Below are 25,233 nucleotides of genomic sequence, written 5' to 3'. Positions count from 1 at the left end.
ACTTAAAAAAAAAAAAAAAAAAAAGACTAGTTAGTCCAACAGGTTGGAGATCAGTACTCCAGGGAAAAAGAAAACAAAGACATTGCTCAGTTTTCTTAAATCTACAGGGAAATAACCATCTTGAAAGATAAATTTCAAGCAGAAGAAAACTATGAAAGTTTGGTTACTTTTTCCTTCAATCAAGGTAATAAAATGCCAGAAAGAAAATTATGCATTGAAAGAATGACTAATGATCCAGCCCTTAATGAAGAATGGAAAGTGGAATATCTAAAGGAAAGGGAAGAATTCAGTAAAACTGGAATTCCTACCAAGAAAAGTCTATAGCAGCTTCCCGCCAAAAGTGAAACTGTTAGTCACTCAGTCATGTCCAATTCTTTATGACCCCACGGACTGTAGCTCACCAGGCTCCGCTGTCCATAGGATTCTCTATCACATAGAAAATTCTCCAGGCAAGAATACTGGAGAGGGTTGCAATTTCTTTCTCCAGAGGATCTTCCTGACCCAGGGATTAAACCTGAGTCTCCTGCATTGCAGGCAAATTCTTTACCATCTGAGCCACCAGGGAAGCTTCCCACAAGTACATAAGCAAATATTCAAATAATATTCAGGAACACTAACGTTCACGGAAATCACAATCACCTGAAATAATGGACTCAAGGAAGTGGGTTTGCTTTATCCTTATTTATGGAAATAATTTTAATCTGAAAAAAAAAAGACTTTTTTAAACTTCAAAAAAAAAGAACAAATGTTTGGAAAATTAACTTTAGATGAAAGCATGAATACTTGACATAAGGGAAACGGTTGCCTTCTTGATGCTTGGAGAGAAGCTCAAGAAAGATGAATGTCCCCCTATCATTGGAACAGGCCTTATGGAGAAGAGTGATGAGTTACAGCAGTTGTTTGTAGAAAGGAGGGCATGTATCTAGAGGGCAGAGGGAAGGGGGAAAAGGGGAGGAAAGGAGACAGGAGTGAAGGATATGCCATGGAAAGTCAAATAAAAGAAACAAGAGGCTGTGCTCTGAATCTTTCATATGCTTTTTGTTGCATTGGGGGCTACTTTTGTGACCCCCATAGATCTCATCATAGACGTGCATCCGAGTCTTATTTTCCAGTATCAGCTTATCATCATTTCCCCATCAAATTTCAACTGATGCATCACCCTGGCTCCACCTTTGACTGGATTTACAAGCCTGGAGCTGGGTCAGTTCCTTAATAAGTAGCGAACATTGTCTGAAACTGGAACTAGACTTCACATTTTGGCTGTCAATCTGGGTGGGGAAAGGGAAGTGCTTTTCAATTGGGGTGGAGTGCATGATTGCTGGATGACAGCACAGAATATATTTCTCCTGGTGACTTCCCAGCTGCAGACTGCTGGGTGCAATTAGAAGCCTATATGTCTAGTCATTTTATCATTTTTATACATTTAGGAGCTCAAGTGTTTGCTCTAGCAGGCTGCAGCTGGCTTGCTGTCAACTTCCAGCTGTTGTTTAGCTGAAACCCCACAGCTAAAATTGTGGGCCAATATGACCGGAAACCAAATTGGGACCTGAATAAAAATGTTCAGGATTAGTGAACGATGTTTAGTGTTTATTTGCTTCAACCAGGTGAAACCCACTCATTTAGGAAAAAGAAGAGGAGGGGAACCTGAAACCAATCCAGATACTTTTGAGAAGCCTTCACATGAACCAGACTCGCCCGCAAACCAGTGTTCTCTCAATGATGAGGCAAGTTCAACACATGCCATCCCATTAGGCACTTCTCTGGTTTTTCTCACTTTCCTGGGATTTAAATCCAAATAAATAAGTGGATGCTTAGAGAAAGAATGCATTCAATGTATGACATTTGGGTAGTGTTGGACTCACCCACAATGAGTCTTTGTACAACTGCAGGAAAAATCCTGCTTTGGGTCCTTTACAGATGAGAGGGAGGGGCTACCTGAATGCATTAGCTTTGTTCTCTGGCATGGCTCTGGGCTTCCTTGCCAACTCAGCCTTCATCTCCTTTTAGATTGAAGCCACTTCCCTTTAAATGGAAACAAAGGGCCTTTGCTTTTCAAATGTTTAGCTGATGTCATTACCACGGTTGTCCGGGTTTCTAAGAGGTCTTTAAGGGACCCATATTCTTCATCTATCCAGCTTAGTAATACACAGTGTCCCTGATGAGTCCATAATGTCATATCATTTATTAATTATTATTTCCATCATCATTCTGTTCCCTGGCAATGGTGTCAAGTGCACTCCCAGAATCAGAAAACTGGGACTTCACTTCAGCTGTCCCAAGGCTGAGGAGCAGCTGGCTTGGGAGGAAGGGAGCTCCTTTTGCAAGCAAAGGGCTACAATAGGAAGAAAGGATATTTCAGGTGGAGTAAAGGTGTTTCTGGATAAATGCTACACCTTGCTCCCATTTCCTTACAACCTGACTTTTTTACCTTTTCATATCTGATTATAGAATCCTCTCTGGGGACAGTTCTGAAAGGTCAGGGAGGATGACAGATCAGAGCAAGAAAGAGCAGGCGGTCACAAGGACTAGTAGAGTGGCTAAAACCACAGAGCAGTGGATATCTACAGATCCCAGCTGGTTCCATGAAAGGATGTACAGGAATACTCGAGCCCTACGAGTTGAAGTGAAGATAAACTTCTAGCAGTTAATGTGGGGAGAAAATATGGAAATTTATAAAGGTCAGCTTTCTAGACTTGAACTGGGAACTCAGCCACGCAGTAAACATGTTGTCAAAGCTCACCAGCACTACATGTAGTATTCAAGCTCAATAAAATCATGCAGACAGGCATAGGGTCAATAGAGACAGGCAGAGCCAAGACCCAAGTATCCACAAGCCTCAAGACGGAAGGAAGGAGAAAGAATGTTTGCGTCCCAAATGACACATGGAGATTAATTGTACTGAACAATATCTCACTTCTAGGAACGAGGTTGAGAAAAAATCATAATAAAGACTTTCCAAATAATATTAAAAATGTATTTTCTTTGCTATTCTCAAGTTCTTTATCCATAACAGTGATGCAGGTGTACAATCACCCTTGAACAGCTCTGGTCAAAAGGTCTGAACTTTAGAATCACACCCAAAGCTCACCAGATATTTATCACCTTCATTCATGCAGCAAACTGTTGTTGCGAGCCCACTCTGGGAAACAGACTGTGCCAGATGCCTGGATAACAAAGTTGAATGAGAAAGTGTTCAGGTCCAGGGTTCTCATCACCCTGCCAGGGAGGCAAACATACACATGAGTGTAATGAAAGGCGACAGCAATTACGATGATGTGATTAACAAAACACAAGTAGGGAATACGGATTGTTATCTAAATAGGGGGTTGGAGAAGTAGAATGGGTTAAGAAAGATGTTAGAAAAGGTGTAATGAATATCCTCGGCCTAGAAGAATATAGAAATAGAAGGCAATGTGGTCAGAAGAAAGAGTGTAAACAAAGAAGTATGTGTGTTGCTCAGTCATGTCAGGCTCCTGTGTCTACTGGATTTCCCAGACAAGAATACTGGGGTAGATTGCCATTTCCTACTCTAGGGGATCTCCCCACCCAGGGATGGAACCCAAGTCTACTAAGTCTCTTGCATTGGTAGGCAGATTTTTTTTTATCATTGTACCACCTGGGAAGCCCAAGCAAAGAAGACAGACATCCAAATCCACAGTGTAGATCAGGAGTGGCAAATAATAATAGATGTCCTTATGCAGGATGTATAATATGCACTACATTATATGAAGAACTGCATATTTTATCTTTATTTAACATTTGGCACAAAACTGGTAGGCAACTGCCGAAGAATTGATACTTTTGAATTGTGGTGCTGGAGAAGACTCTTGAGAATCCCTTGGACAGCAAGGAGATCAAACCAATCAATTGTAAAGGAAATCAACCCTGAATAGTTATTGGAAGGACAGACACTGAGGCTGAAGCTCCAATGTTTGGCCACCTGATGTTAAGCCAACTCATTGGAAAAGACCCTGATGCTGGCAAAGATTGAGGGCAGTAGGAGAAGGGGACAAGAGAGGATGAGATGGTTGGATGGTATCACCAGCTCAGTGGACATGAGTTTGAGCAAACTCTGGGAAATAGTGAAGACCAGGAAAGCCTGGAGTGCTATAGTCCATGGGGTCACAAAGAGTCAGTGAACAATTGAACAGCAATTGTGTAATTATCTCTAAATTAAAGATGAGGAGGCTAAGGTGTATGCAGATAAGCCCTTAATTAGCTCACAAACCTGGTAAACAGAAAAGCCTAGATTTGAACCCAGAGAAGTGTGAGGCTGGTCCTCAGCCTCTTAGCTGCTATGCAATTCTGCCTTCCTGAGGGTCTAATGTATGGCAGGGAGGAGGAAATGAAGTCAAGGTTTGTGAAGAGCTTTAGGTGTGATTCCAAAGCTTAGACCTTTTGTTCAGGGCTGCTCAAGAGTGATTCTATAAACCAGGAGTTCCCAACCTCCAAGATCTAATGTCTGATGATCTGAGGTGAAGCTGATGTAATAATAATACATATAAATAGCAAAATAAATGTAATGTGCTTGAATCACCCTGAAACCATCACCCCTACCCTGGTCCAAGGAAAAGCTGTCTACCATGAAACTGGTCCCTGGTGCCAGAAAGGTTGGAGACCGTTCCATAGACCGCCTGCATCAGAGACACTTGGGGAAGGAGTGACTGTGCAGGCCCCCAGACCTGTCTCAAATCTCCCGAATCCTGCCTTTGGGAGGAAGCCCAGGAATTTACATTTGAAGAAATGCTACTGAGGAATCAGGGAAAGTGAGAAACACTGCGTTAGGCCAGCACTTCCCAATCTGAGGATCTACAAAACTACCTAGGAACCTTGTTAATTATACGGAGTTCTGGGATTCAGATTCTTTCAACAGGTCTGAGTTGGGCTCATGAATATTTATACTAAACCTAGGGCTTGATGACCATTAAACAAGGGAGTAATGCATTCATATCTATGCTTTCGGATCAAAGGAAAATAACTTCTGGTAGCAAGACAGAAGGGAAAACCAGAACCCAGCTGATCAGTAGACTGGTATTAAAATTTAAGCAAGAGATGGTGAAAATTTAAACCAGGCCAGACTGAAAATGAAACAAAGGGTATTAAAGAGGTAAAAACACTAAGATCTGATAATTAATTAAAATAAGGGTAGTGGAGAGAAGGAGCTGAAAAATGACACAAAGGTTTCCAGCTTAGATTCATGGATACAGGCTAATACCAAGAGGAGAGCTGAATATATTCTGCAGTGGCCACATGGGACAAGGCATTTTGCAAGTGCTATCTTGCGTTTGTTCTCGTTGTTGTTTAGCAGCTCAGTCACGTCTGACTTTGTGACCCCGTGGACTGTAGCCTGCCCGGCTCCTCTGCCCATGGGATTTCCCAGGCAAGAATACTGGAGTGAGTTGCCATTTCCTTCTCCAGGGGATCTTCCTTACCCAGGGATTGAACGCGTGTCTCCTGTATTACATGCAGATTCTTTACTGCTGAGCCAGCAGGGAAACCCTCAGCTGAGTTAGATGGATTGATTTTTGTCTCCAAATCCACATGCTCACAGAGAAAGCTGATTAACATTTTAGATATTTTGAGGTAGAGAACTGGGTTGAGGAGGAAAGATAGTTGGGTATATGTATCTGGCACTTAAGATAAAGCCCCTAGTTGAAAACAGACATTTGAAATCACCTTCATAGAAGTCAAGTTGAAATAGATAAGCATCAATCAGGTATCTATGTGCCAGGCACTGTAGAACTGTGATAGATGTATAGAGACAAGATCTAATCTCTACTGGAGTAAAGTGACATGTCAGGAGTTCTTAACTTGAGCTTCATGGACCCCCCCATGTTGGGTAACAGACACCAGAATTTGAGGGTTCAGGATGGGGAACACATGTATACCTGTGGTGGATTCATTTTGATATTTGGCAAAACTAATACAATTATGTAAAGTTTAAAAATAAAATAAAATTAAAAAAAAAAAACAATGATGTATGTAAAAATAAATAAATAAATAAAAATGCTGGTATATATGTGTTTTTTTTTGGGTGATATAATTGATTTCATCAGACCCTCAAAGAAATCCAAGATCCAAAAGAAATTAAGGACCACTTATTTAAGACCTGGCAGTGTAAAAAAAAAAATTAATATGTTTCTTGTTCATGCATTGTAATAGGTTATTAAAAATGACACATATATTTGTGAATTGCTTGTGTGATCCTGCATGAAAATGAACGTCAAGTATTAAAGAGCAAAATCTGTGACTTCAGGAAGATGACTGAAAGGGCACCATATCATCTTGACGGTTACTCAAAGACATACTCTTATGCTTTTGTTCGCACCTGAAAGTTGGGAACATCTTCACTCAAAATAGCAAATTACAGACCATCTTTGACAAAGCAGTAGAGAAGAGATGAAACAGAGAAGCAAGAACCAAGACAAAGTTACATAGAAATTATGGGAAAATAGATGATTCCATTAAAAACGTGATGGAAATTTTACAGAGCAGAATGGGCAGAAAAAAAATGTACTTGGATATAAAATTAAAATTTAAACTTAAAAATCAGATTTCTTAGCACTTGAACATTAAGAGAGTAAGAATTATATTTTTTAAGTATCAATTATTCAAAAACAGTTAACAGTAATTGAATACTTCTTATGTGTCAAGCACTATTTTTAGAGAACTGGTTTCTATTACCCAGCCTGGAGGGCCCATGAACCTCAAGTTAAGAACTCCTGACTTGTCACTTTACACAGGTAGAGATTAGATCTTATCTCTATACTTATATCACAGCTCTACAGTGCCTGGCACACAGATACCTGATTGATCCTTATCTAACAATTCAGGTTACATGGATTTCTCTCTCTCTCTCTTCTTTTGTTGCTGTTGCTGCTTTTTGTTTTGTTTTGTTTTGCCACATCACAAGGCTTGTGGGATCCTAGGTCCCTGACCAGGGATCAAACCTGGGACCTTTATGGAGAAAGCACAGAGTCCTAACCACTGGACTGCCAGGGAATTCCCATGGATTTTCCTCTTTAAATCCTCATAACTATACTTGAAGATGATAACTTAATTTTTTTTTCAATATTCTCAGAAAGAACACTGAGGCACAGATGGTTTAAAGAACATGCCCAAAGTTACCCAGCTAAGAGGTGATACAACCAGAATTTATGAACCTATTTGCAGAGCAGGAATAGAGATACGGACATACAGAACGGACTTGGGGACACAGCAAGGGAAGGAGGGGGTGGGACGGATTGAGAGAGCAGCGCTGACATACATACATTACCATGTATAAGACAGATGGCTGGTGGGAAGTTGCTGTATAACATGGGGAGCCTGCCTGGTGCTCAGGAATGACATAGGGGTGAGATAGAGGGGAGGGAGGGGGTATGTGGATACTCATAGCTGATTCACATCGTTGTAACCAACACAACATTGTAAAGCAATTATCCTCCAATTAAAAACAATTGTTTTTTAATGTACCATGAGACTCCCCAGGTGGTCTAGTGGCTAAGACTGCACTCCCAACGCAAGGGACCCTGGTTCAATATATTTAGTTGCAAGACACAACTAAAGATCCCACATGTTGCAGTGATCAAAGATAACACGTGCTGCAACTAACATCTGGCACAGCCAAATAAATAAATATTTTTAAAAAGTACCATGAAATGCTAAACTATAATCTCAGTTTTCTAGAATAAGATTGTTTTCTTGTCCTTATCCTGAATCAAGAGTTTGGCAAGATCACCAATAGATTAGCCAACAGCTCACTCAGGACACGTTGACTGTTGTACTTGGCACAGCCCGCTTTGCCTGTGACTCTGCACGTGGCCTCACCTGCGCTCTGCTCTCTGCCAGGAGCTCTCAGAGATCCCTGAGGTCCAACGTTTGTTGCCCAAGAGCTTATAAGCCATAAGCAGAAGGAAACACACAGGCACACTGGTTCTAAAAGAGATGTAGGGGTGCAGAGAAGGGAAGGCAGATTAGAACAACCTAGGAAACTTCTCAAACTTTTTCAATTACCTCCAGTGATTCTTATCTGATCTCATGGGAAGCTTTGAAAATGTTCTCGGAGCAATTTTATAGTGTACTTTTGACTGACTAGCACAGTCATAGAGTCTGTAGGAAATAGATCCCAAAAGAAGGGAGAAGAGCTTAGGAAGTGCTTCACAAGATACAGGATAAATTGATAATAGGCTACTTTTTCAATGTGTCTCCCACTCAGGCAATAGCATATCAGTACGCCATGGGGAGGCAGCTTCCCCAGAAATGCAGAAGCAAATCAGTTTCCATCCTAACTTGCCACACGCCTCCTTAAGAATAAATCTGGACTCAGAGGACACTTAGTCATAGAATCAAAACAGTGCCTCCCAGATCCATGGATGATTCCTTGCAATTTCAATTTGGGAAAATATAATTTCCTAACTTTTGTCTAATCAGAGAGTGGTTCTATTAATGTATATTTGTGAAATCTAGAAAGATGGTACTGCTGAATGTACTTGCAGGCCAGTAATGGAGATGCCCCCTTCATGGATCACTGCCTTGTCATGGCAAAGGGGCTTGCATAACTCAGTGAAGCCAGCTTAAAACTAAATATTAAGAAAAACTAAGATCATGGCATCCGGCCCCATTATTTCATGCAAATAGAAGGGGAAATGTGGAAGCAGTGACAGATTTCCTCTTCTTGTGCTCTAAAATCACTGTGGATGGTGACTGCAGCCATGAAATCAGAAGACGATTGCTTCTTGGCAGGAAAGCTATGACCAACTTAGTGTGTTAAAAAGCAAAGTCATCACTTTGCTGACAAAAGTCTGTATAGTCAAGACTATGGTCTTCCCAGTAGTCAAATATGATTGTGAGAGCTGGACCATAAAGAAGGAAGAGCACTGAAGAATTGATAATTTTGAACTGTGGTGCTGGAGAAGACTCCTGAGAGCCCTTTGGACAGCAAGGAGATCATACCAGTCAATCTTAAAGGAAATCAACCCTTAATACTCAATGGAAGGAACGAAGCTGAAGCTCCAATACTTTGGCCACCTGATGCAAACAGTCAACTCACTGGAAAAGATCCTGATGCTGGGAAAGACTGAAGGCAGAAGGAGAAGAGGGCGACAGAGGTTGAGACGGTTGGATGGCCTTGGGCAAACTCTGGGAGATGGTGAGAGATAGGGAAGCCTGGTGCGTGGCAGTCCATGGGGTCACAAAGAGTTGGACACGACTTGGCGATTGAACAACAATCTCAATGGAGATGTAGACATAGGGAACAGACTTGTGGACACAGTGGGGGAAGGGGAGAGTGGGACAATTGAGAGAATAGCATGCAAATATATACATTACTATATGTAAAATAGATAACCAGTGGGAATTTGCTGTTATGATGCAAGGGGCTCAAATCCGGTGCTCTGTGACAACCTAGATGGATGGGATGAGGTAGGAGGAAGTTTCAAGAGGGAGAGGACATACGTATACCTATGGATGATTCATGGTGATACATGGTAGAGACCAACATAATATTGTAAAACAATTATCCTCCAATTAAAGATGAATTTTAAAAATTCTAATATAAAAAAAGAATATGGCACAGGCATCGTTGGGTACACATTAACAATAACTTTTGTAGAGATGCACAGATTAAAATGAATCACGACTCTCCCCTGTGTGGTTCTTTCCACCTTGGGCTCCCTTGGAAGTTACACAGAGGCTCCTCCTGCAGTTCCATCTCCTCTCCTCACCTTCATGATTTCTGCCAAAGTCTATGCATTCTTGCAATTACAGGTTCTCAATTACATACCCTTGCTACTTGCTGAAGGGGACAGAAAGAGTGCTTCGTCTCCTGGCAGATGCTCAAGCCAGATGTTACAGAGGCAGGCTGTGATTGGCTGGCAGATAAAGGAGACTGGCTTTCCATGGGTTGGTAAGTAAAAAGATGTAAACAAACCCATTTCAGCCCTGAATCAGCAGGTCTTCGTTAACCTGATTGGAAATGTCCTTCAAACTTCTACCGGAAAGCAAGGAGGACGTTGTCACAAGAACGTTCAGCTGAATGCCTGTTGCTCCTCCCCTGGCTAAAATAGCAAGAAGCTTCATTTGGAGACATCATCACAGCATTCGAGATGAGCTGGGATTCATTTAAGCTGCATCTGCAGGGGTAAGCGATAATTGTAGGGATGCAGAAGTTTGTTTATTTTAACAGCTAAATGTTTGTATCTGGAAAACCAATGAAACTTTGCTGTAATCACTTTGGAAATGCACTGGAACCATTCCATCTGCCCAAATCTTTCCATTGTGCTTCTCGGTCAGTGACAATAGACAGTGATTGAGGCAGAATTAGTCAGCCACCAACTTCTCCCCCTGTGCCTCCTTAGGGCAAGCATGAAACTGAGGAAACAAATTTTGGCTTGGCTGCTTTGAAGCTTTGTGGAGTGGTCAAGACCAGATCACTGATTTAAAAAAAAAAAAATCTGGTCAAGGTGGACTGGATAATAGACCTAGAACAAATGTCCTGGGTGGCAAGAGGTGGTCCATATGACACAAGGTACAAAAAAATATTCCTTAGATAAAACTCTTTTGCCCTTTTCGCTCTTCTCATATTACAGAGCTAGTAAAAATCCATGGAGTTTCTTTGTGCTGCTACCCGATACAAAACACAAAGGGTCCAGCCTGGATTTTAGTGTAGTTTGTTTCCACTATAAATACCAAGAATCACCAGATGAAATAGCAAGGGGAAGAAGTAGTTCATTCAGAATATATTATGGATAATAATATTTTTTTTAATCCTTCTAAGGGATTAAACATTTATTGTGCCCTGGACTGACACCTGCAACCATACTCCTGGGGATAAAACATGGCAGGGATCATCAATCTCCGTGACTCTGGGCAGGAGTTGATAATAATAATAATAAATAACCACTTGTGTTCTCAAGTTCCCCTCAACTGAGATCTCAGAATATTTTACTAACACAAATTCATTAAGCTTCAAACCACACCTGGGCATTCAGGAAGTGCTTGAAGGTTAGTTCTGTTATTATTTTATATTCATATTTCATCTTTCCTCCAAGGAGCTCAAAAAGATTATAAATATATTACCAAAGTAGGTTAACTCATCACAGTTATGGGTCAGGAAGACATCTCTTCTTTCTTGTTAGCATGGGAGTTTCTGTACTATGAAAGGCAGGTAAGACTGAAGTCAACAGAGAAGACTCTAGGACGTATCTCCGCTGCTGCTGCTGCTGCTGCTAAGTCGGTTCAGTCATGTCTGACTCTGTGCGACCCCATAGATCGCAGCCCACCAGGCTCCCCCGTCCCTGGGATTCTCCAGGCAAGAACATCTCTGCTGCTACTGCTAAGTCACTCAGTCGTGTCTGACTCTGTGTGACCCCATAGACGGCAGCCCACCAGGCTCCCCCGTCCCTGGGATTCTCCAGGCAAGAACATTGGAGTGGGTTGCCATTTCCTTCTCCAATGCATGAAAGTGAAAAGTGAAAATGAAGTCGCTCAGTCGTATCCGACTCCTAGCAACCCCATGGACTGCAGCCTACCAGGCTCCTCTGTCCATGGGATTTTCCAGGCAAGAGTACTGGAGTGGGGTGCCATTATCTCTAGCAACATCCAAACATTACTTTTTCTATTCAATGTTTAATCTCTCTAGAAGTAAACGTCACTTTACATCTTTCATTCCACTTCTCAACTACATTAAATGTCATTCCAGTGTCATGCAGCAAAGTTTTGAAGCAGAAAATACCTATCTGAGATAATGGGAATTTCAGTAGAGTGGGCACGGAACCAGATGGCCACTGAATTTCCATCTACAAGCGGTCCCCAATTTAATGATAATTCAGCTTATGATATTTTGACTTTATGATGGTATGAAAGCAATATACATTCAGTAGGAAAGGCATTTCAAATTTCAAAATGTGATCTTTTCTTGCAGTATGATGCTCTCCCAAGAGGCTGGTCAGTGGTAATGAGCTACAACCCCCAGTCAACCAGGTGATCATGAGGATAAACAACTGATACACTTATAAGCATGCTGCACCCATACAACCAGTACAGTTGTACAGTATCCAATTAATTACATGAGATATCCAATACTTTATTGTAAAATAGTCTTCGTGTTAAATGATTTTGCCCAAATGTATGCTAATGTAAGTGTTCTGAGCACTTTGCAGGTTAGGCTATGCTAAGCTATGATGTTCAGTAACTCAGGGGTGTTAAGTCCTTTTTTTTTTTTTTTGCTGCATGAATATCATTCATTTATTAACATTAGTGTTGTGAACACATAATGGAAAAATGCTTCCCAAAAGAGGAAGGTGAATGTTGACTGTCAATAGGACAAAGCTGTCTTCAAAAGACAGAGATATGGAAATCAGGTTCACAGTTGGGTTGTGGAGCCCATGAGGATGGAACACATCTATGTATATGTATCCATAGGGGCCAGGTGCTGGAGGAGGAGGCTCAGGAATGTCTCCAGCTGCTGCTTTGATCTGTACGTGATGAGTCCTCCCTTGTTGGCCCACTGATCCACTCCAGCAGCCTCTTCACTTCCCACGTGATACACCAGCTGTGGCAAGTCAAGCCCCACGTCAGTGTTCCTTTCCAGGCATTCTTTTAAGTCCACCATCCCCACACCCATGGCCCCGAAGATGGCATGGGCAGCACAAGAGTACCACCTGGACGTGGTATCTTCTGAGAAGATGTAAAAGTCAACAGGGCTGAGGAACACATAGAGGTTCTTGTAACCAGCCCCAGCTGCCTGGAGATGCACTTGCCACACACACGTGGCAGTGCTCACCCTTGATGGTCTCCTTTTCACTGGTACGAATGAGAGCTGAGAACAGGAGGGAGCATTGAGAGCTGGGGTTTGGGTCATTTGGCTCTGCCTTTCACTGCTGCTTCTTGTAGAGATGGGAAGCAGAGGGAATGGACGTTGGTCCCCATGTAAGAAAGGCCCCAGTACACTGTCCTTTCCACCTGAGGGTGTTTAGGTCTTGTGATACAAAAGGTTGGTTGATGACTCCCATGAGAGGCACCCCTGTCTATATGTCATAGACATCAACTAAAATAGTGACACACTGAAGTCCCTGGGGAAGATTCCTTGGTTGGGTTTAATGCCAGCAGAACCTTTTATATACTGATAAGTGGAATCTATAGGATCCACCCAGATTCCCAAGATGTCTTGAGGAATGTTGATCTCTATTGAATCCAAAGCTGGGTCACTGAAGACAATCTTCTGGTATACAATCTCGGCGAAGGCCTCAGATTGTTACCATTAAGGACTTTGCTGAGAAGATCTACTGGTTCTTCCTCTAATGGACACAGTCTCATGATAATCTTTTTCCCCAAATCATTAGCAAATTAATCGGATTCTTTTCCAAAAAAATTTTTCCCCAAGCCTGGAAACTTGTTCTCCATATTCTGTTTGATAACTTCCTGTACCAGTACATCAGCCAGGGTTTAGAAAACAACTGCAAATCTTGTTCTTTTCTGCCTCTTTCTTTTCTTCAATCAGCAGCTGAAAGAGGGCTTCCTGCTGCCTGCACACCCAGGCAATGTTGGCAGCTCTCTCAGAAACTCAGAGCAGCTCCCAGAGGATATCTGACATTTCTGAACCTGGTTTTTTAGTTGCAGCAGCTGGTGGAACCAGCACCCACCCTCTGGACTGTCAAAGTTCTGGAGACTGAAAGTCCAATACCAATGTGTTAGCAGGGTTGTTTTCTCCTGAAGCCTCTCTTCTCAGCTTGCAGATGCCCTTTCCTCTGTGAACCGCAAGTCCATTTTTGACTAAACAATACTTTCAACTAAGATGGGTTTATCAGAATGTAACCCCATCATAAGATCTGTAGTTTTGATGTGGTTTGACAGGATCTAGAGAAAATAATATGAAAACAGATAATCCACTGGACATTCATTGCATATGATAACCCAAGTTCTCCATCCCCGGGGATGCAGAGATATGAGTTAAGAGGAGAACCAAGAAATCCTGCCCATGGAGGCCTACACATACAGTGTAGGGCAATACTCAGACCATAGGATCTGGAAACGATGGATGTTTTATTCCCAGTGCTGTAATTTACAGACGGTGTGATCTTGGACTAGGCACATGACCTTACAAGACTTTGGCTTTCTTACACATAAATGTGGTTTAAAATATCTGCCTCACTTGCTATAAACATTCAGTTAATGGCTAAAAATGTGTCAACCACATAGTAAGCACTTGATAATGATGATTATGGTTATTGCCACAAAACCATCAAAAAGTTTTCTAAATGCGTCAAAGGACCAAGATAGGAGAATGGCTTTTTCTTTCTTCCTTTGTCTTTCAGCTGTTATGTCCATTTCATTTCAATTAAAAAAAAATCATACTCGTCTTTCTTCCTCTTCATATTTCATAATATCCCTCCCTTTGGACTGATAAATCCTATCCATTGAAACAGTCTTCAGGACTATTAAAGGCAGGGGAAAAAACAAACAAGAATACCCAGACAGTAATTTTGCCGATAGAATAAGTTTTCGAAATTGGTTTCAATGTTGGTCAAAGTCTTTCACATTCTTTCTAGGCTCCAACTAGGCTGGACTACTTACCATTCCTTAAATATTCCTCAGTTCAGTTCAGTTCAATTCAGTCACTCAGTCCTATCTGACTCTTTGCGATCCCATGAATCACAGCACGCCAGGCCTCCCTGTCCATCACCAACTCCCAGAGTTCACTCAGACTCACAGCCATCGAGTCAGTGATGCCATCCAGCCATCTCAATCTCTGTCGTCCCCTTCTCCTCCTGCCCCCAGTCCCTCCCAGCATCAGGGCCTTTTCCAATAAGTCAACTCTTCGCATGAGGTGGCCAAAGTACTGGAGTTTCAGCTTTAGCATCATTCCTTCCAAAGAAATTCCAGGCCTGATCTCCTTCAGAATGGACAGGTTAGATCTCCTTGCAGTCCAAGGGACTCTCAAGAGTCTTCTCTGACACCACAGTTCAAAAGCGTCAATTCTTCGGCACTCAGCTTTCTTCACAGTCCAACTCTCACATCCATACATGACCACTGGAAAAACCATAGCCTTGACTAGACGGACCTGTGTTGGCAAAGTAAAGTCTCTGATTTTGAATATGCTATCTAGGTTGGTGATAACTTTTCTTCCAAGGAGTAAGCGTCTTTTAATTTCATGGCTGCAATCACCATCTGCAGTGATTTGGGAGCCCAAAAAAATAGTCTGACACTGTGTCCACTGTTTCCCCATCTATTTGCCATGAAGTGATGGGACCAGATGCCATGATCTTCGTTTTCTGAATGTTGAGCTTTAAGCCAACTTTTTCACTCTCCTCTTTCACTTTCATCAGGAGGCTTTTTAGTTCCTCTTCTCTTTCTGCCATAAGGGTGGTGTCATCTGCATATCTGAGGGTACTGATATTTCTCTCAGCAATCTTGATTCCAGCTTGTGCTTCTTCCAGCCCAGCGTTTCTCATGGTGTACTCTGCATATAAGTTAAATAAGCAGGGTGACAATATACAGCCTTGATGTACTCGAGCCTTTTAAAACTTTTGTTCATGCTGTTCTTCTGGCCTTATAATCTCCATCTTTTAAAATCCTGCCTTGCTTTGGTGGCTCATCTCCATGTCATATCTTCCAAGAAAATTTGACTCCATCACCCCTTTCGCTTGAGTCCATAAGAGTGTATATACTGCCTCTTCCTTGTCATATATTCATAGGCCACATATGTCTTCACAGGTATGCACAGGTTTTATCCCGCTATAAACTATGTGTTCTTTCAATGAATCACATCTCATTTATCTTTGCACAGTACCAGACATAACAAAAGTCTCATGCTTATCATAGGTGCTTAATGACTGTTTAACAGAATTTAAGTAATCGTTTCCGCAGCAAGTTCTCTTGATGAGATTTTTCTTTTTAAATATACATTAGCCTGATAATGAGGACCACCAACCTGAAGTCTGACATAAACGCTCAAAGAGGAAAGCAACTTTGAATGTTGGCAACACACAACCTTCCTTATGACTTTCAGAACAGATGCTCAGGACGTGGGCACTGTCACAAACTTCATGTAAAAGTGCAAGTTGGGACGTGTCTCTAAGCACAATTTGGTGCAACTTAGTACAAGAGAGAAAAATGTGAAGAGGCTTGACCTAGCAGTTCCATTATGGGAGTTATTCCTTAGGTAATAATCAATGATATGAGCAAAGATTGACAACAATAGCATTCATGGATATAACCGAAATTCCGACAATAGCAAATAAATTATTTTCCATCTTTGTGACAAAGTATTTACTATTGAGTCATTAAAAATGATGTCTCAGAAAAACAGTTTTGGAATGAGGAAAGGAAACACTAACACAAATTATATACATGTTCTTTTATTTTTTTAAAAAAGGCAAGGAAGCAAATATATATATCACAGTATTATAAAATTCAATATTATATATATTTGCTTCCAGTGGTAAAGAACCCACCTGCCAATGCAGGAATAAAAGACGGGTTCAATTCCTGGGTCAGGAAGATCCCCTGAAGGAGGGCATGGCAACCCACTTCAGTATTCTTCCTGGAGAACAGCATGGACAGAGGAGCCTGGTGGGCTACTGTCCATAGGGTCACAAAGAGTCAGACACTCCCTAAGTGACTTAGCACGCACACATTCATACAATGGGTGTAAGTAAATCTATTAAAATATTAACTATGATTAATCCCTTGGTGTTGAAATAATGGGTTACTTTTATTATTTTTGCCCATCTATATTTTCTAAATGTTCTCCAATTAGCATTTTCTCCCATTAGAATATTTATAATCAGATAAAGAAAATTTAACAAACACATACTGTAATAACTGTATTACAGTTATTACAGATAACTGTGCAGATAACTTTACAGATATAAAACTGTCTCTTTTCATTAAGTGTAATTTTTTTAATGTTTGGAAATACATCTAGTCATCAAAATGTCTACCACAGTGGTTGGAGCACAAAAGAAAGTCAGAATGTATTTACTGAAAAGAGTACTAAATACATGATGATGAATAAATGAATCTATCAGTGAACCAACCAGTCAGATATTGGAGAATATCTTTGTCCAATGCCATACAACCTAATAAGCAGTAAGATAACTTACACCTTGACTAGGTCTTTTAATCTGCCTCCCTGATATAAATCCTAAGCTTCTCAGGTAAAGCTGGTGGTAAAGAACCTGCCTACCAGTACAAGAGACTTAAGAGATGCAGGTTCGATCCCTGGGTTGGGAAGAATCCCCTGGAGTAGGAAGTGGCAACCCACTCTAGTATTCTTGCCTGGGGAATTCTGTGGGCAGAGGAGCCTGGTGGGTTACAGTCCATGAGGCTTTAGAGTCAGACACAACTGAGCAACTGAACACAAACACTGACATAAATCCTAGTCAACTGTATTCATCTCCTGGGGCTGTCATTAAAAATTACGAACTCAGTTACTTAACAACAGAAGTTTATTCTCTTGCCATTCTGGATGCCATGATGCCAAAACTGAGGTGGGCAGAGCTGTGTTCCTTCCAGAGATTCTGGGGTAAAAGCCCTCCTTGCCTCTTCCAGCTTCTGGTAACTCCTGGCTCTCTTTGAGATCATAATCCAATATGATCTCACTTCCAGATTCTTACTTATATCCACAAAGACCAATCTCTAAATATTCACAAGTTCTGAAGGTTAAGACATACACACATCTCTTTTGGGGGCATCACCATTCAACACAATATATGCATGCTAAGTTGCTTCAGTCATGTCTGACTCTTTGTGACCCTATGGACTGTAGCCCACCAGGCTCCTCTGTCCATGATACGATTCTCCAGGCAAGAATACTGGAGTGGATTACCATGCCGTCCTTCAGGGGATCTTCCTGACCCAGGGATTGAACCTGTGTCTCTTACATCTACTGCATTGGCAGGTGGTTTCTTTACCACTAGCACCACCTAGGAAGCTCTCAAGACATTATATTACTCTTCAAATGCTCCTCAATTCCCTCCATATTCTACTTATTAAAATAGAAGCAACAGGATGCCCTGAAGATGCAAAGTTTATGCAGAGAAGCCACCATCACTGTAACCCAATGACCTCATCAAAGATTGGAAACAGGATTTTAAAATATCAATCAAAATCCACTTGACCTTCCCTGCTTCATTTAGGCAAATTGCATTCACAGAGGGGAAACAAAAAATTCTGTTCCCATTCAGTGTCAAGATTGATCATTCATCTCTCTCAATTCTGCCATGTCCCTCTCACATCCATTGAACATAACACTCTTTTAATAACCCTAATCACTGAAATATTAGCTAAGGAATTTCCAAACCCTGCTCACGATTCCTTGGTGGTGACAGGAATGGCCATAAACAAGAATCTGCCATTTAGAAGAAATAAGAACAGGAGTCTTACTGATGAGAGTTTCAGCCCAATTCAGACCCAATCACAATGGAAGCTGTGCCATTAAAGGGCTTGCAAAGACTGATAATGAGATGGTTTAAAACTTTTCACCAGCACATGAAATGATTGTCTCCTTAGCAGAGGAAAGAAAACAGGCAAACCTACAGTGACGTCCATACAAGGTTTCAAGTCCCTCTGGGGACAAGTGACCTGCCCTTGAAATTAACCTGAACTGAAGCAGAGAAGCCACATGACTGGAGTGCAGATTCTACCAATGGAATTTGAGAAACTGCACCCTCTGCTTAATGTGTTCCTTATCATCTAGAGGAAATCAGCAGTTTGAGCTTTAGCTTGTCAAAATCTTTGCAATGAACAGAGTTTCTAGACTTCCATTCAAAAAGCCAGATATAGCAAGGTTCATGTAAATGTCCAATTGAGGACTAGTTAGAAAAAGGTGACCAAGGCCTTGAATGCCTTGTCTAGTGCTTTCTTCCCACACAGCCAGTGAAGAAATTCACAAGCAGTTTTTAATCAAAGTATTTGTAGGTAGCAATTTCCCTGCCTGTCCCCATATGCTCATGATACACTTGTGTGTCTGGCTGTAGAGATACAATGATTTAAGTCACATCCTCACCCTCACGAGTTTACAGTCTAGGCGGGAAGAGAAATGCTATCAAAAAAAAAAAAAAAAGGAATATTCATAAAGGGGGCATACACAAGCGAAAATGATACAACAAGGAGACAAGTCAGAAGTTGCCCTGTGCAGTCAAAGACGATCTTAAAAAAGAGGAAAAATTTGATCTGAAACTTGAAGCCTTGGCAGAATCAATGATGATAATAAGAATGTCAACATCTATTGATCACCTATCATGCATCAGGCACACTGCACTCCACACAATGCATGGCAATCTGAACTCAGCCTCATAGCTACCCAGCAGAAGGGGCTCAGGATGACCATACACTTAGAAAGTGGTAGCAGTTGAACCCAGATCAGTCTGACCCCTTGTTATATTCTGTATTCTCATCTCTTATGTGGCACTGTCTTTTGAAATAGAAGCTGGCAATGAGGTTTACCAATATCTATTTTTCAACTAGTAGAGCAGCTCAGGTTTTGCAGGCAATTGACTAAAGAAAAGGAATCCCACTCCTGGGCATAACATTATCTGAAAGGACACATGCACCCCATTGTTCATTGCAGCCCTGTTTACAATAGCCAAGACTTGGAAGCAACCTAAGTGTCCCCCGACAGAGGAATGCATAAAGAACATGCTGTACATATATACAGTGGAATATCACTCATTCATGAAAACGAATGAAGCAATGCCTTTTGCAGCAACATGGATGGGCCTAAAGATTTTCATACTGAGTGAAGTAAGTCACACAGAGAAAGAGAAATACTGTATGACATCGCTTACAAGCAGAATCTAAAAGGAAATGATACAAATGAACTTACAAAACAGAAATAGACTCACAGAGAACAAACTTATGGTTGCTGAGGGGAAGGATGGGGGGGAAGGGATAGTTAGGGAGTTCAGGATGGACACGTGTGAAGTAAAGTGTTAGTTGCTTCAGTCATGTCTGACTCTGTGACTCCATGGACTGTAGTGACTCCAGGCTCCTCTGTCCACGCAATTCTCCAGGCAAGAATACCGAGGAGAAGTAGCCATTCCCTTCTCTAAGGATCTTCCCAACCCAGGGATCAAACCCACATCTCCTGCACTGCAGGCAAATTCTTTACCATCTAAGCCAGCTGGGCAGCCCATGGACATGCACATACTGCTATCAATATATTTTAAATGGATAACCAACAAGGACTTACTGTCTAGCACAGGGAACTCTGCTCAGTGTTATGTGAAAGCCTGGATGGGAGGGGAGTTTGGGGGAGAATGGGTACATGTATGTGTATGGCAGAGTCACTCTGCTGGGCACCTGCAATGATCACAGCAAGGTTAATCAGCTATACTAATATAGAATAAAAAGTTTCCCCCCCCCAAAAAAAAAGGAATCCCAGACAGGAAAGACTTTGTATGGACTGAATAAAGCAGGGAGGGACTGGATGCGAGATTTCAAGCAATGGATGCTGCAATCGTTTGATCACTATGCGACAACTTTGCCACCAGGAGCATATGAGAAATAAGCAATCACCGTGAGTGAGCTACCCAGAAGTGTCACCAGGGGATTTCAGTAATAAAGAGAGATGAAAACTCCTGCAAAGGGAAAGGGAAAGAAAAAAATAGGGCACTAAAGATTAAAAGAAGGCTTTGAAAAGCACTGTTGATAAATATAAGCACACTGGCAGTGGGGGTGTGTGTTTAATATATGTCATATATAGTTTATGCTTCTATATACATAGAGACAAACATGTATGCATGAATGGTTATGTGATGTAAATATTAAGTTAAAAAATCATATGGCACATACATATATATTTGAAATAATGTTTCAACATTTATATATTGGTGTGATACTCCTGTGAAATCCTAAGTAAAAAAATCTGTGAGAATTAATGAGATCTTAAAACAAATGTGCGTGGTACGTCTGCTCCAGGGAGACAAGTACTACGTAAACACCAAATACTGTAACAAGTCCTTCTCGGATGGGGCTTGGGGGAGGAATGTGGCTAGGCACAAACGGAGTTCATTGCAAATTCTTCTCTTCTAGAAAAGAGAGTTTGGGGGGCTTACCTGGTGGTCCGGTGGCCAAGACTGCATTCTCAACACAGGGTGCCCACAGTTCAACTCCTGGTCAGGGAACTAGATCCCCCATGCTGCAACTAAGGATCCCACATGCCACAACTAAGATCTGCTGCAGCCAAATAAATAGATGTTTTTTTAAAAAAGAAAAGAGAGACTCTGTGGGAGAAGGCGATGGTGGGATGATTTGAGAGAATAGCATTGAAACATGTTTGATGCATGAGACAGGGTGCTCAGGGCTGGTGCACTGGGATGACCCTGAGGGATGGGATGGGGAGGGAGGTGGGAGGGGGGTTCAGGATGGGGAACACATGTACACCCATGGATGACTTATGTCAATGTATGGCAAAAACCACTACAATATTGTAAAGTAATTAGCCTCCAATTAAAATAAATGAATTAAAAAAAAAAAAAGATGAAAAGAGAGTTTGAGCAAGATGCTACTGTGGTTGGTTCCTTTAGAAGCTCCTACCATGAAAGTGAAGTTTATTAAAAACCCAGTTCCACTACCCTGTGGGCCAGTGGAGGGGTCACAAGTCTTCCTAGGGCAGTGGGTTTCTACTCGGGACACATTAAAGGTTCCCAGAGCCTTTAAAAAGAGGAGGGGTGTGATCTGTAAAATTCTCTAGGGAACTCCATGTAAGATTGAGGTCCTCTGGCCTAGAATGCATATACCTAGAATAATTATCCAAAAACCAGCAAATGAGAAAATAAGATCATAACATCTTTTAACCTTTGAGGCAGAAAATGGTTTGTTTGGACACTAAACGACCAAATTTCTCACACGGGTCATAATGACAGAGATAAAGCTCAGGGTTAGTAGGAGAAATAGCAAAGGGCTATGATGTAAGAGACAGGATGGTGGGCTCCAGGAGATGCTAGGAGCCCAGTGAAAGGGTGCTCAGTCACTCAGTCGTTTCAGACTCTTTGTGACCCCATGGACTATAAGCAGAGACATTACTTTGCCAACAAAAGTCCGTCTAGTCAAGGCTTTTGGTTTTTCCGGTAGTCATGGATGGATGTGAGAGTTGGACTATAAAGAAAGCTGAGCACCAAAGAATGGATGCTTTTGAACTGTGGTGTTGGAGAAGACTCTTGAGAGTCCCTTGGACTGCAAGGAGATCAATCCTGAGTGTTCATTGGAAGGACTGATGTTGAAGCTGAAACTCCAATACTTGGGCCATCTGATGCAAAGAGCTGACTCATTTGAAAAGACCCTGATGCTGGGAAAGATTGAAGACAGAAGGAGAAGGGGACAACAGATGATGAGATGGTTGGATGGCATCACTGAGTCAATGGAGGTGAGTTTGAGTAGACTCTGGGAGTTGGCAATGGACAGGGAGGCCTGGCATGCTGTGGTCCATAGGGTCACGAAGAGTCGGACACAACTGAGTGACTGAACTGAATTGTACTATAAGCCCACTCTCCATGGTTTCTCTGTCCATGGGATTTTCCAAGCAAGAATACTGGAGTGGATTGCCATTTCCTCTTCCAGGGGATCTTCCTGACCCAGGGATTGAACTTGTGTCTCCTGCATCTCCTGCATTAGCAGGCAGATTCTTTACCACTGAGCCGCCTGGGAAACCTTCCTTTAGGTCACTGGCTTTCAATGCTGCTACCAGAAAAGCTGCATTCCATTTTGCATTCCCTTGCTTCTGCCATTGTTCCCTGTTGTTGAATACCTACAACATTGGGTCCAGTGAAGGCAGAGCTGAGCTAAAGAGTCAATGATGCAGAACTAATAGTAAGGAACCAGGGAATCTGGGGGAAGTAGCAAGGAAAACCTAAAGGGTAGTCCAATTAATTCTGACAGCCTACAAATTCCCTCTCTCCACAGAATATCTCAAACTTCTCTAATAGTAAGAATCTGCTAGGATTTGTTAAAAATTTTTTTCATTTATTTGGCTGTATCAGGTCGTAGTTGTGGCACATGGCACTTTCCAAGATCTTCCATTGCAGCTCATGGACTCTAGTTGTGGCACAAGGGCTCAGGAGTTATGGTGGTTGGGTTTAGTTGCTCAGCAGCATGTGGGATCTTACTTTTCCGACCAGAGATCAAACCTGTATCCCCTGCATTGCAAGGTGGATACTTAATCACTGGACCACCAGGGAAGACCCAGGATATTTGTTAAACATGGTAGTTCCCAAATGACGTCTCAGACTTTCTGGATCCTAGTCTCCAAGGAAGATACCTGGGAAGCTCTATGTTCAATGAGCACCCATTTATAGTTCTTAATGCACAACTTGTCAACTCATGTCTAAGCAGCTCCATCTGACACCCAAGACAAGGACACCAAGTTGAACCCAGTGCCCAGTAAGCATCCTCTATTTCTGAGTTGATCTGGCCTGATTTCTGAGTTGATCTGACACACAAAAAATAGTCCACCTACTGAGTTCTTTCCTCTACCTTATTCAGAAGCAGGAATCTTTTGTCATCAATTTATGTTCAAACTTTGATTCTAAATTCTTTCCTCATTTTGAAATCCTCTAGGATTTTAAACATGTAGCAAGTCACCAGGTAATATAGCTAGGTAAGCTGATTCCAACATAAAGATTGCTTTCCTAAGGAAGCAAACAAAATTATATACTAGAATCAAGGCTTAAATTGGTGCAAAATTTCATAGGATCTCAATTTTAAATCCCGACATCTTTATTCTCACCCCAATTAGGTATAAGAATGAGAATTGAGAAACATACTTTCAATGTTTGATATAAGGATAGTGAATGAAGATTTCCTTGCTACTTACTTTCAGGCAAACTAACACCAAAGAGAGTAGATCTTAGAGTCAAATGAACACAGGTACTGACTATGGCTTCTGTTTCCTTCACGTTTTTGAGTACATACACCCTAGTCAAGATGAAATGAGACCAGAGGAAAATCAGAAGAAACGCAATTTCTAGTCATCTTGCTGAATTGGCAGCAAGTTCCAAAAATGTGAACCTTCTGGGAAAATAGTAGCAATAGATCTGATCTTCTTCAGAACACCTCCCCAAAGCAGGCACTATCAGAGGGTCCTATTATACTCACAAGATTATTGTATGTAGGTAGGCTAAGAAGGTAAAGCTAGAGCTTTCCAGGTGGCTCAGTAGTAAAGGATTTGATTGCCGATGCAGGTTCGATCCCTGCTTGGAGAAGATCCCCTGGAGGAAGAAATGGCAACTCACTCCAGTTTTCTTGCCTAGATAATCCCATGGAGCCTGGTGGGCTAGCAAAGAGTCAGACCTGACTGAGGGATTGAACACGCATGCATGTAAGAAGGTAAAGCTACATGCCAAAATAAACAAATAAGACTCAGAAAGCTTTATTAAACTTTTAAGGCAAGGAGGAAAAAAGTTATAAGCTCATGGTTAACTAATTCTGTAACATATAAATAATTCATACAGATTTTGGCTGAACAGTGCTCAAAGGTACCCCAAGATGTCTAATTTCCCATCTATTTTCTCATCAACTTCACTTTCCTTGTAATACCTACCCTATATATGATATCTGCTATCAACCTAAAAACTCCCCTACAGTCTGCAACCCAGGATAATCAATCTATAACAGGAATGTAGTTCTAGCATGCCCTTAGGTGTACTCTTCAACCTCTTTCTGCTTCAATGTTTTCATTTCTTAAAAGAGACAATGAGACTGTGGCTCACGTAAAATTACTGGGGGAAATAGAACACCGATGCAAATGAATAGTGCCTCGCCTGGCAAATAAGTGCAGCTTATTAGCATAAAGAATAATATGGGATATTATATCCCTAGAGAAGAGAATGGCAACCCATCCCAGTATTCTTGCCTAGAGAATCCCATGGACAGAGGAGCCTGGTGGGCTACACTCCAAGGGGTCACAAAGAGTCAGACACAACTGAGCAACGTATATATAAAGGTAATTATAATTATTTTTATTTTGTCATCTTCTTCTTGAAGTTTTACTTTCTTTTAAAAAAGAAATCCATCCTTTAAATGTTAGAGAAAACTGACTTGATCTTCATGTTTCTTCAAGTTGGTATCTAGTTGTAGTAGTTTACCTGACCTGGTTTCAGCCAGGCTGCTGAGCCTTCTGGTTGGGTTGATTTAACTCTTTTTGTTTGTTTGTTTTTGCAGGGCAGGGGGTGGTGGTGGGGTGGTTCTCTCTCTCTCTTTTTTTTTTTTTTTGGCTGCACCCTGTGGCATGTGGGA

General features: G+C 41.5%; 1 protein-coding gene and 1 pseudogene across 2 annotated transcripts in view; both read right to left on the bottom strand.

Annotated features, from left to right (window-relative positions):
• Positions 1-25,233, bottom strand: part of AGBL1 (ATP/GTP binding protein-like 1) — a 920,262-nt gene that overhangs the window by 472,469 nt on the left and 422,560 nt on the right. The window lies entirely within an intron of this gene.
• On the bottom strand, positions 12,401-13,591 carry LOC104982754 (annotated as a pseudogene).

The sequence above is a fragment of the Bison bison genome, unplaced genomic scaffold (assembly GCF_000754665.1).
Source record: "Bison bison bison isolate TAMUID 2011002044 unplaced genomic scaffold, Bison_UMD1.0 scf7180017860443, whole genome shotgun sequence".
NCBI lineage: Eukaryota > Metazoa > Chordata > Mammalia > Artiodactyla > Bovidae > Bison > Bison bison.
This window is presented reverse-complemented; position numbering and strand designations above follow the sequence as displayed.